The sequence below is a fragment of the Prosopis cineraria genome, unplaced genomic scaffold, assembly GCF_029017545.1.
Source record: "Prosopis cineraria cultivar Desert tree isolate PC_DT_omini unplaced genomic scaffold, ASM2901754v1 PC2, whole genome shotgun sequence".
Lineage (NCBI taxonomy): Eukaryota > Viridiplantae > Streptophyta > Magnoliopsida > Fabales > Fabaceae > Prosopis > Prosopis cineraria.
In genome coordinates, this window is record NW_026555333.1 from 21,829,322 (window position 1) to 21,843,317 (window position 13,996).

Below are 13,996 nucleotides of genomic sequence, written 5' to 3' on the forward strand. Positions count from 1 at the left end.
TGAGGGATTAGCTTTGAAAAGTGATTACCAAAGGTTCAATCTAAAAGTAAGGATCCCAAGTTTTCTAAATAGAAACAAATTAAAAATTGATCAAAACCTTTCATATCAAAGTAAAAATAAGTTCCGAAAACATGAAATACCTCAGAGGAGTGAAAGAAGTCGAAAACAATTGAAAACAAATTATGTATTGAAATTCAAAGTAATGCGCCGCAGCTCAGGCGCCATACGTCATGGCGTGTTGCACGAATTTTTCACTATTTCTACTGTCAAAATGACAGCAGAATCGAGGAACTTTTGACTCACCCCGATTCTTCGTCCGACGTCCGAATGACATGATCTAGGTATCTATAAAAAGCTCTTTTTCTATACTAACTAATGGCACAGGTTTTACTTCCAAAACAAGTCACACTAGGAAATTGGATACCCAAACATATTTTAACCACTTTTTAACACTTTTACACAAAATGAGTGTCCAAAACCCTCAACAAGTGCTAAAAAACTTTTCCTAACACCTGGACTATGTCTAATGGACCTAGGATTACTAATACAACACGTCACCAGCATCAAAATATTAATATAATAAAAATTCACTCCTTAATGTAACATCCTGATTTTTATATAATAAAGAAATTATGGAATTTAGGTTTGAGGATAAAAAAATGATAATAATAGGAATTTATATCATTTGAGGTTATTTAGAAATAATATTATGGTTAGGTATTTAATTATGAATTAAAAACTTAGGTTTAAAATTTCATAAGGAATGTTTAGTTAAGATATAATTTTTAAGATTTAGAATATATAAATATTATTATTATTTTTGTGTGTGTGTGTGTGAGTTAAAAAAAAGAAAGTAAAAAAAAGAGGGGGAGGGGGTTTAGTCCCACATCGATTAGATGTGGGAAGGAAAGGCACCTCCTCATGTATAAAAGGAGGAGGCGCATTGCAAAGGAAGCCAAAAGAAATTTTTGTTGCAATTTGTGAAAATTGTAACTAAGGGCCCAAGATGCAATTTGTGAAAATTGCAAGTAATGGCCCAAAGGTTTGAATAATTAAATTTAAACCTATAGGTTTTTTTAATATAATTGTGGGACCCACAATCCTATTTTTATATTATTTTCTCTCTTCCTCTCACGTTGCTCGGCGTGTTCTCGCAAGGGGGGATTATTTTCTTTTTCTTCAGGTATGTTCCAACTTTCTTGTTTAGATTAGCATTTAAAAAATTATTTAAGTACAAAATTAATATTATAGTTATTTTTTAAATAATATTAGCTTTCTAGTGATATGATTATTTTGTAGGATAGAGTAAATATTTTGATTAGGATTTTTCTATAGGATAGTTAATCTGATGATACGATGGATTAAAAATATAGGTTGAAATTCTTAGAGGTATAATAAATATTATAGAATATTTTCTTGAGGTTGAAACTCATGTTTAAGAATTTTTGAGTTAAACTCTAGATCTATATGGTTGAATTTATATTGAATCTGAGATGTAGGGATGAACCTCTGATTATTAAATATTTATTTAAGTATGAATAGGTATCTTTGAGGTTATAGAAAGGTGATTTGAGGCTTCAGGATAATTTTAAAATTTTTAATTTATTTTTGGACGAATTTTTAGAATATAGAAAGATGAAATTGTGATACTAGAAGTGATTTGAGGCTTAACAATAGTTTATTAGGGTATGAGAATTTTAAAAAAGAATTTGGGAAGTTAAATGAGGCATAAATCTTAAATTAGTGTTAATATGGATTATAGATCTAAGACTTTCTAACTCTTTAAATTAGAGTTATTTATTTTAATGTAAAATTAATATATAGTATTATGAAATAACTATGTAGATTGTGTTGACAAAGATAGTGGTGAAAGAGGAGTTGTGAAGAGGAACTTGTTATTCAAGACACAAGGTAACCATTATTAATGTGTTGTGATGGGTGTGTTTGTGAATGGTTATGTGTTGTTTTATTGTTTGGAAAAATTATGAATTATTAAAAATAAATAATGTATATACTTATTTGAAATTATTGCCAAGTGGGTTAAAAATTTATTTTTGTTTGTCATGATGAGATATTATTGTTCGGATATATTTTTGTTTGGATATTTGAATGATGCATGACTTGTCAGGGTATTTTAATGTATGGTGTTAATGGGAATTTCTATTCGGTTAATTATTATCACGTAGTAAGCCCTCATTGGACCTAATGAGTGGCGTGTCGCTTGGTCTAACTCACCTTTGGCCGGGTGATTTGGCGTCCGAGCATGGCGAAAGGAGGATATAAGGTGCAGTCATGCAATTAAATACTTGTTCGGTTTGTTTGAAAATATTATTCGGTTAAATGTTTTGTGTGCCCACTTAGCAATTGCATGATTAGTTACATCCGCATGCATCATTACATATTAATTTTTGGTTACTGGGACTTTTTAAGTCTCATTCCCCGTGATTAATATTTTTACAGGAGAGAGTCCGGCCGAGAAAGCACCAGAGGCATAACTTTAGTATATGAGACACCATCTTTTACGTTGCCTCTTAATTTAGATTATACAATGTATCTTGTGCCAACTTAGTACATATCTTATTTGTGAAGCATGTAAACTCTAATCCTTTTTATTAAAAGTATTTATATGACCAAGAGGATTATGTCTGTCCCTCTTGATTTATGATCTGATTTGAATATCATGCCATGAGGATTATGTCTGTCCCACATAGTTCTAATTGTTCTTTTAGATATTTTAAGACTTGTGGTATATTGTTTTGGATGTATCATGGTACAAATTTTTCTACCATGATAAGAGTATGATAAGGATTCAATAAAAAAATGATTTATTAAATTAATAATTTGTGAAAAATCGGTTTGTAAATTTGAGGGTGTTATACTTAACCTCATTTTACCAAAAACAAAGGGTGAGGCAAATTAGCATTTGCATTTAACTCAAATCATTCAAAACATGCTTAAATCTTAATTTCTACACTTGCATTAGTATTATAGCCCTATAAACATATATATGACAACATACACAAAAGCTAAGGGCCCAAAATACAATTCTAACATTTTCAACAACCAAAATAGTACAAGTGAGGTAATATGCATCTTAGAATTGGCAAGTGATATACTATTACACAATTAAAGCTAAATTAGAAGCATACAGTAGGAATATGCTAATTCCCTGCCTTTTTAGTCTTCTCCCTCTCAACATCTGAGTTAGAGCCTAAAAAGTATTAAATGAAAGGGATGAGTCTAGCCACTCAGTAACCAAGGTTAACCTAACCCTATGCAATTATATATCAATTATAAAACAAATAATGCACAAGGAGATCAAATATGTAAAACAAGTCCACATATATCACAATTTATCATTTAACACTCTATAACTTCTTTACTCACATAACCAGGTGCATTGTCACCATATTCTCAAATATATGACATGACCTATACTCTTACGACCTACTACTACTTAGCATGTGTGACACGTCATATATTCACTTCGGCAATGATTAACCAACCTTATATTCTTCTTATTTCCTCAGACTAAAACCGTAGGTTATAACACTGATTAGAACTTTTTCTGTGTGATTGGACTACCCAAGCTCACCAATCGTGAGATGTGACCCAGCCAAAGATCACAGGACTCACTCTCAGACCACGGCTTTCCCCATTCTTAAATCCCTGGACTATCTCATACCATAGGCTATTCTCCTTATTGAACCAGTGGAGATAGCTAGGTTCTAGTCCCTCGACAAACTATGGGATAGTCCCTCGACAGACAGTGAGACAAGGCTATAGCCCCCGTGCACCAGAAGGCAACCTAATTACCATATGAATTTTCTCTACTCCTAAATCCCTAGGCGAACTTCCGCCACTGATCATGCCATAATCATTACTCACTTGAGTTTGCTTTTTCACTTTCATTTATTCACTATTATCACAACCACGTTGGGCTCACGACCCTATAGTACCCAAGTGTGCATTCTCGCCTTTTCTCAAAAATCCATTTTTCATTAACAAACAACTACCTTTACCTCATCACATGCATCTTTCAACAATAACGATATCCATAGTTAAAACTCTCTTGACTTTGCATATTGTACTTTCAAATCAAAAATAGCATTTTCATACACCCAATGAAACATATATATATATATAGTTTTTTATAAAAATCAATCTCATGCATGTAACATTCACCATTCACACTCAACAATCAATTAACAATAAATTAACATACAATACCCAAAGTAAAGTTTTCTCCCGGTTATCTCAAACCTTTAAGAATTCAAAGGTTTACCCCTTAATCAATTATCTTTCAAGTTTGGATTTCCACTCCAATAGGTGACCAAGAGCCAAAACTATAATTAACCAAGTTAAATTTCATCAACATAACAAACTCAAACATTTGAACCCTCAATCTCTATTTCTAAATTGCCTAACCTTCACTTTTCAAAAGGTAAAACCTAACCATTGGGTTTAATAATTACCTTTAGCCCTCAATAGCATTAATAAGCCATTAAATCCCTATTAATGGCATCACAAACTTCCAACCACCCATAATAAATGGAATTTTCGGGTATTTATGGTGCCCAACAATTCAAAATATCAAAACTCATTATACCTAGGTTTAGACACTCTAATCTACCTCGTTAACTCTATTTGAGTCAACAAATTCAGACCCATAATCTATATAGACTGAAATCTCACTTTCACTATCAAACCTAACCATAAACTCATAAATATGAAAGAAAATGGGAGATTAATGAGTATGATACTTATCTTAGGTGTTTGTAGCTTTCAAAATACTCTCAAAGTGATCCCCAAGTAAACGCTAGCAGAGTTGTGGCACGCCTCTTCTTTCTCTCTTTTCTCTTCTTTCTTTTTTTTGTCTCATTTTGCTTTTAATAAAGTACAGAAAATGGCCATGCACCGCGGCGGACGCACAACATGCCGTGGCACATGGCACAAAGAGGTCTTACCTCACTCAGAGATGGCTGTACACTGCGGCGGACAATCTACGCATTGTGGCGTATGGCATAGCAACTTCAACTCTTCTTTTTCTTCCCCTTTCAATGCTCGGGTGGTCCACCTTGATACCAAACCCGCAACTAAGGCTAAAATAGCATCAAACATGACTATTAGACCTCTCTGGCCACACACCACTTTAAATTACTTAATTATCCTAATTAGGTTTAATTAATCAGGAAATTAAAACTCAGGATGTTACACCCTATCCCTAAACTTGATGATATGCTTGATGAGTTGTATAGTGCTTTTATCTTTTCTAAAATTGATCTTAGCAGTGGTTATCATCAAATTCGTATGAAAGAGGGTGATAAATGGAAAACTACCTTTAAAACTAAGTTTGGATTATATGAATGGTTAGTTATGCCTTTTGGTTTGACTAATGCTCCTAGTACTTTTATGGCATTAATGAATCATGTTTTTAGAAAGTTTATAGGTAAGTTTATTGTAGTTTCCTTTGATAATATTTTAATTTATAGTAAATCTTTAACTGATCATGTGAATTATCTTAAAACTATATTTGACACCTTAAAGGAATATAAGCTATATGCTAATTTTCAAAAGTGTTTCTTTTGTATGGATTCTATTATCTTTTTTTAGATTTGTTGTTGGATCATAAGGATTCTGTGTGGATAAGGAGAAAGTTAAGGCTATTAGTGAATGGCCAACCCCTAAGAATACAAGTGAAGTGAGAAGCTTTCACGGCTTAGCAAGCTTCTATAGGAGATTTGTTGGAGATTTCTCTAGCATTACTCCCCTCTTAATGAACTTATTAAGAAGAATGTAACCTTCATATGAGGTGAGACACAAGAAAGGGCTTTCCAAACCCTAAAGGGTAAATTAAATGACCTTTTACTTGTTTTGCCTAATTTATCTAAATCATTTGAAATTCAATGCTTACAAGATTGATTTGCCTAGCTCTTATGGCAATATTAGTGCAACATTCAATGTTTCTGATCTATCTTTATATGATTTTGTAGATTCGAGGACGAATCATTTCCAACTGAGAAGGAATAATGGACCCCATGGAACAAATGACATGGCATTACTGGCAACAAAGCTTGAGGATGGTAATCATAAGCATGGTGGCATGAAAGGAGCCCAAGGCAAGGAATAAGGAGCTTAACACTTTCAATCTAACGTACCTAAAGACCCTTTACAACATATTGAAGCTCCAATGATAATAACCTGAACTAAAGCCATGAAGCAAGCCTTGTTCAATCTTGTGCAAGAAGTCCAAGAGCTTGGAGAGTATTATGGCACTTCTCTCAAGCCTAAAGGAAAGCATCTAGGCATGTATAATATATTTAAGATCCAAATTCATAAAGAGTCAAGCCTAAAAGGTGCAAATCCTAGCCCAATGTAAGGAAGACTATAAGTGGAGACTCTTGCAAGCAAGAAGGTATGAAACCCTAGTGAAGAAGTCAAGGGTAGCATGATTTTGAATCCTTTATGATTCCTTAATTGTCTCCTTAATTGTTTACTATTTTAGTGGTCCTTTGACTTGACTCCCTTTCTTAAAGAGCAAGACTAGTCATAGTTTTTTATTTTGAGTCTAGTCAAATATTAGGATTAATTATATTATTTTTAATTTCTAAGTTTTGTAATCCCATAATTTTAGGATTACATCTCCTAAATTATGTAGCTAAATATTTTCTCCTTTTTTTATATTATTTTCTTTCTCCTTTTAGTATTAGAAAATTAGGGTTTTGATTTTAGAAAATAGTCTTGTTTATGAGCCTATATATATTAGGCATGCTCCCTCTTGTAAACAGAAAGAGAAGTTGAATGAAATTATTCATTTTAGAGTTTATAACTCTTACGAGCCTTAGTGTTTTGTGGTACCATCTTGTGTGAAAAACAGACTAAATCAAGAGCATAATCAACTCTTGTGGTCTGTTCAAAGGTTGAGATTCCTAGAGGTAAGTGCTCTAGAAGATTTTATCCTTAATTATTATCCTGTTATTTATTTCATTTCTTTCTTTATTTTCGTTAAAAATTTTGTCCTTTTCTTTTTGTTCTTGTGTTTTTGTTGTGTTTCAAAATTATATCCTAAACTAGTACAATTCTGCTTTCGCATCCTCTATTAGATTGTGAAGAGTTATATTTTAGTATAATTTTTATTATGTTTTACATCCATCCAAGTGTTAAAATGTTAAATTTAATATATATTTAATATTTTATATTCAGTTCACGCAACTGACCGAGGACTCCAAGCTTCCCTATAAATCACCACTAAGTAAGCACACAAACTCAAATCATTCATAAAAAAGTGCAATATGAGTATCAACCTCAAAGCTTTAGTGCAATGGCTGGTATTAGCTGCAATAATGGTGGTAGGCATGTTCTGTAGTGGTGCCAAAGGTAGCGTTAGGTGGCCCCCTGTGAACATGACAAGGTTCGAACCATGTCATGGAGGACCAATCTTTCGTCAATCATAAACAAGGCATGTTGTGCAGTGCTAATGAAGCCTGAGTCTGATGATTTGTCATGCTACTGTAGTGTGAGTAAAAGGACTGAGAATTTAGCCATTAAGGTTAAGGGAGACTCAGACAACAGAGATGATAGCTCCAAATCCAGTTTAAAGTTTCCAAGGCATTCATTTAAGATCCATCATAGCATTAGTCCCACTACCTTGTGTTTTTAAAGACGTCAGTGTAAAGGTGCTCATTGTCTCTCACTCATTGATGAACCTCAACATCTATGGATCATGATTAATTAACGTGTCAATTTTTTTATTTATATATTTAATTTAAAAAGTAGTGAATATGTGTGTGTGTGTTAATTGGAAAGTTTATTGATTTAGTCATAGACAAATTAAATTATTGCATAAAATTAAAGGTAATTTTATTTATTTTTATTAAGGTTTTGTTTGGTTGGCGTAGTTATGACCAGGAGGAAGTAAAACTTTGGAAGAAAATTATATATACTTCATTAATATTTTATTTCAATGCATGTTTCAAAAATATCTTTCATGAATGAACCTCCAAACTGTAAGAAACAATCCTTTCATATTAAAAATTAATATATTCATTTGAAAATAATTTCAACTTCCCATAAAGTATAACACACACATTGACACACATGAACAAAGCTAAGTATACATGACTTTCTAAAAAATATGCCTTTAAATAGTATGTTAACCAAGAACCATGCAACCATTAGTTATTACTAGTTGTTCAATTTATGTTATTTTTACCACAAAAAAAGAAAAAGGTTAGTTCTTTGATTTTTGGAATAGTGAATCCGTAAATAAATATATTACATTTTTTCTTTTCGAAGGTAACTTACTAAATTGATGGATAAAACAAGTTGAACCAGTTTAGTTCCCTATAATATGGATAATAGCCCAGAACTTAATTATATTCTCCTTTATATTTCGAAATAAACTTTAATTAATTGAAAACAAATATAACCAGCATTTTTATAACCATCGATAAGTATATTAAGTACACATGGTTGTGTTTTCTTGACTGCATCTAATTTCACTGTGTGGGTAGAGGATATTGAAATTTGAACCAGTTCATCAAGCTCATGCCCTTCTACCAACATCAGCTAATAATTATTATAGCTTGCAATAGCACTGGAAAAGCTTTAATGACAGAAGATTAATCTGTCCTTAATTAAATAAATAATTTCCCTTAAATCATTTCTCTCTCATCCTATTTTTATGTATACTTCTTATGTTATGTTATAAGAGTTTTTATTTTACGTGTGATATATGAATAATTTGATTTCAAAGCAAGAAAAGAAATAAATAAAGAATAAAATGTACATTATAATCATTTAACTTTACATAATACTTTATTTTGATCCCTTGCTTTTATAAAATATTTGTTTAAATTGAATTTTGCATCCTAGGCCCAAAAGTAATGGTAGCAAAAGCCCAATATGAAAGCCATCATAATAGAGGCGTAATGGTAGGTGGCTCCATGAGAATAAATGGAACACTGTGTTTTAATAATTAGCAACCTAGCCTCACTCTACTCATCCCACTCTTTCAAATATTATGGTGCACTCATCCTTAACAGTTATCATGAAGTGGTGCACTCTTTTTGTCTAAATGGCATGGATAGTTACTTGCTCCCTGCAAGCACCAAATCAATTCAAATTTGAAGGAGCACGCTACCTTTCTCTATAAATAAGTAATGACTATGTAACTTAAGGTCTCTTGACACTCTATACAATGAACCTGATCAACTCAACTTGCCTAGATCAAAAACTCAAACACTGACCTATTGTCACCTAAGCTCGCCTAGTGTGACTTACTCTGTTCATACTGGCCTAGGCTCCCTAGGCTAATTTTACTTTCCTCTTCCCTCAATTGACAGGAGTATAATCTTTAATGTGAAGAGATAAAATTGATCGTTATTGAGTTTAGGATGCTTACTAATCCTTCAAGTAAAATTGAGAGGAAAAAATAACCCTCAACCATTTTTTCTAATTTGGACTTGACCAAAATTTTTTTGGTTGCACAAGATTGCTGGGTTTTTGCACATCCTTATTTGCAACGATGGTAATCGTTGAGTTGTCCAAGAAAGTATATTCCCCTAAGTACAAAAATGACATAATAGTACCACTACTTGTGGATTGCGAGGGAAAAAAACAAACAAGAGACCAATGATAAGAACATAGTTCATCAAATGAACCTCTCTTTTGCTTTGAACCCACCAACCGGGTAATGGTTTCTGTGTGGTGAACCATTGAACATCCAATTTCTCAATGCTTGTAATATCAAAACACAATCTTCCAACTAAAAATGAATATGCACTAGATGGATTGGAGATCTCAATGAGGACTATAGCTAGATCATCAAGTTGATACATTTGTCTATTAGCTTCAAGTTTGTACTTGTGTATGAGTTTGGATACCACATTTGTGTGAAATTGTGAAAAAATTGTAAAAAATAGGTTTGGGTATCTAACTCTTTGTAGAAAATAAATTTGAGTATGAAACTTATGCCATTAATTAGAGGTAGGAGAAAGCTCTCTACAAACATTGAAATCACCTCAATCAGACGTTAAACAGAGATTTAAAACACATCAAAAGTTCACTCCCAATGCTGTCATATGACAGCAAAAGTTTGTTGTCAAAAATTGTGCAATGCGCCATGACACATGGCATAGGGGCTTATGAGCCGTGACCCATTGACACTTAGCCATGGCGCGTATGCTATCTTCTGCATAATTCAAAGCTTTGAGTTTTAAATCAAATGATTTGAGTCTTACTAGTAGAAAAAAGATGGTACTAGTAGAAAAAGGTGAAAAACTTACTATATACCTAGTATTACTACTAATACATTGAATCCATTGTTATGTATATCTTTAATACCATTGCATGTATTCAGATATTCTATCAAACTCGAAAGTTGGAGGAGTATTAATAATAGTAAGTGGCCATCTATCTCATGCTTAAATGAATCAAGTAAAAAAAGTAAAGCAAGAAGAGAAAGCAGTGATTCTCACAGTTAACAATAAATAAAATGTCATATTAATAAAAAAGCTGAAATCATTCATCTAGTGTACAATTTCACTTTTCTTTAAATAAAAAAATAATTTTTGATTATAAAATCATTCTTAGCCAAAACAATTTCTTCATAACAATAAACTCATTCTTTATGTGAATGATTTTCAGTATGGTATTTGAATAAATGTTCTTCACGATGCAGCATTTTAATAATTTTTTTTTTATTGTTTGTAGTATGTCAGTAAAAAAGCCGTTGCACACCCTCACAATGACGTACGTATCTTAAGTCTTACTATATATATATATATATTTCATAAAATGACAAATTTTAGATCCGTATTCTTTTTGTACGTTGACAAATATTGCATTAGTTAATATTTTTAACTTTTTAAATGAAATATTTTAGATAAATTAAATTTATCAAAATTAGAGGGTTAAATAATTTTTTTATTGAACACATATTTTTTTCTTACATGATTTCAATGTAAGTCACTTTTTATATTTTGAGAATTACAAAATTTTAAATTGATCTATATATTGGAAAATTTGTATAAATATTATTTATATTCTAGTGATGAAATTGAGTAATTGGCTATGAGGTATCTAAATACCTTGGAGGGGGAATGATATTTAATGGACTTTAAAAATATTATTTACGGTTAAAGATTCTAAATTTTTTTTTAAAAAAAATTATAGTTGTTAATCGAAATTAAATTTTTTGAGTTAATTTTTCAAGTACTTACCTTCTATATTTCATCTTCTACATTTTCAATACTTATTTTTAGTGTTTTTAGTTTTTATGTAATTTTTCAAAAGTTGCTTAAATGCTTTCAATATTCATTTTTCATGCTTTCAATATTAAAAAATACTTATATTTAATATTTATCAATAAAATAATTATGAAAATAAGCACGGAAAACGTCTTAAAAATAACTATTAAAAATTTTAAAATGACAAGGTTGTCAAATTTATGAGTTTAAATAAATTTGTAATAGAAATGTAAACTTAAATTACAAATTCAGATTATAAACTTAAAAGAATTTATCTTTATTAATAAATATCTATTAAAAATATATGATTAAATAATTAAAATATAAAATATGGCCATAATTTGATTTAAATACATTTTAAATATAAATCATTGGAATTAAATTCATCTACTTTGATAGATTATCATACAAAACATAAAAATTTCACAATAGGATAACTTATTTTTGATATTTTTTTATTAATATTAGTTTTTCTTTTTAAGTTTTTTTTTCTTTGAATCAGGTCCCATCACTTCTATGAATCGAGTTTTACATAGTATATACTTAACTAGCTGAATTAAATAAAAATTGATGAACTTAATAAATTTAATCAAATTTGTATTTAGTTCAAATTTATATATTAATTGACAAAATTTTACAAGTTAAAAATGTAAAAATAATAAATTTAAAGGTAAACTTATGAGTTTAACTAAATTTATATTTAGTTAGGATTTATGAGTGAATTAATATAATTTTGTGAGCTATAAATGTAAAATATTAGACTTAAAGAGTTAACTTGAGAGTTTGATAATTATAAAAATAAATATTGAAAATATATAAAATAAATATTAAAAAATCAATTAGAAAAATTTTAATCCCATCATTCAAGTGTCATGTCAGTGCAGAGATTTGTATCCTCCCCCTTGTCACGTGTTCAAATGGATGTGAGAAAAATTTTGATCCCAATAAAGAATAATAGTTTTCTTTTAAATATTCATAGTATGGGATATTTATCAGAAGGTTCTTAAATATCATTATCCTACGTTAAATATATATACTCATTTAATTCTATTTATAAGTTATAAAAAAATTAAAACTCATTCATTCTATTTAAAATTTTAATAAGTTCTCAATTTTCTATTAAATATATATATATATATATTAATAATATATTTCTCTCTCTACATTTAATGGAAGGTAAAAGTAAATTTTTGTAATAAAAATTTAATAATGTGACTCATAAATAAGATAAAAAAAATTCCTTCTCTCTCAGCCTTATTATAACAAGATATTCCATTTATAATTTATAATTGATAGAATGTATAATTTATAAAGTAGAATGAACTCCCATTTATAACAAAATGGTGAATAAAATAAAAAATAATTTAAAATTAGATAAAAATATGAAAAGTTAATTATAAAAGTTTGAATTGTGACTACAAATTAATAATCGAATAAGCAAAAATATAATTTTTGGAGAGTCTACAATCAAACTTTAAAAAACTTATGTGATCCTTTACACCCTTTTAAGGATGTAATGGAGGATGTTCGTTTTTTGTTTCACAAGAATTGAAGCATACCATTATTCATTCATTACATTAGCAGATGCTCTAAACCCTATCCTGACATCTTGTTAAGTTTTCTCATAAGTTAGATCATATTTTTGTACTTTTGATCATCCTTTATCTTTACTATAAGAGGTGATAGATTATGAAAATATTTTAACAATATATATATATATATATATCCTTAATATAATCTCATTTTATTATGAATGCATCTCTTCAGTAAAAAAAAAAGCTTTAGAAAACTTTTTGACCAAAAAAACTTCAGAAAACTTTTCAGTAACTAATTTGCAATGCATATTTAAGATTTATTAATTTTTTTACCAAATATTTTATCCTTTTGGCCTTGATGCCAAATTTCGTGACAAAACTATGAAAAAGACTGAATTGAAAAACTTAAAAAAATTATTAATTAGAGGTTAAAGTGTATATTTCATCTTCTTATTTTATATAAATTTTATTTTCTATATAATTTTATAAAATATCTTTTCAATCATTTAACTTTAATATCATTTAAATAATTATTTTTTATACAAATTATTATTATTATTTTAAAAAATTTAATTTAATATTTCAATGTTTAATGATATTTTTTCAATATTTGATGGTTCATGTTCAATAGAGAAATTTTTTTGTTGATGAAGCAAATGATGTTAGAATTATAAGATTGAATAGGTATTTATAGGAACTAACATCATCCAATTTTGCTAAGATTATAGGAACTAAAATTATTTAAAAAATTATGAGACTAAAACCTAAGGAAAATATAAGCACCCCTCTTTGTGTTTTCCCAAGTGCTTGTTTGTATTTCCCAAAGAATCGATTGTTTTGACTAAAATCATGATTTGGGAAAAAAATTCAAACACCCCAATTTCTTTATAATCAATTATTTAAGCTATAAGCACGTTTTACTTGAAGCTCGTAATACTTGCTTATCAATTCCAATATTTACAATTATCAGCATTTATTGGTTGTCAGATTTTTTTTTTTTTTTTGGGGCCTTAAGTTGCCAGAATGTTGACGTGCCAAATATACCCCTCTCAAATGTCCTTCCCACGTATCCTCTCTCCATTGTCATTAGTGTTTCTTGTGTGCTCTTTCCTCCCCTCTTATCAAATACATATATTTTTTACATAAATTAAGTTATTAATATTATCTTAAAATATAATTTAAATTTTTAATTAATTAATATATAATTACACA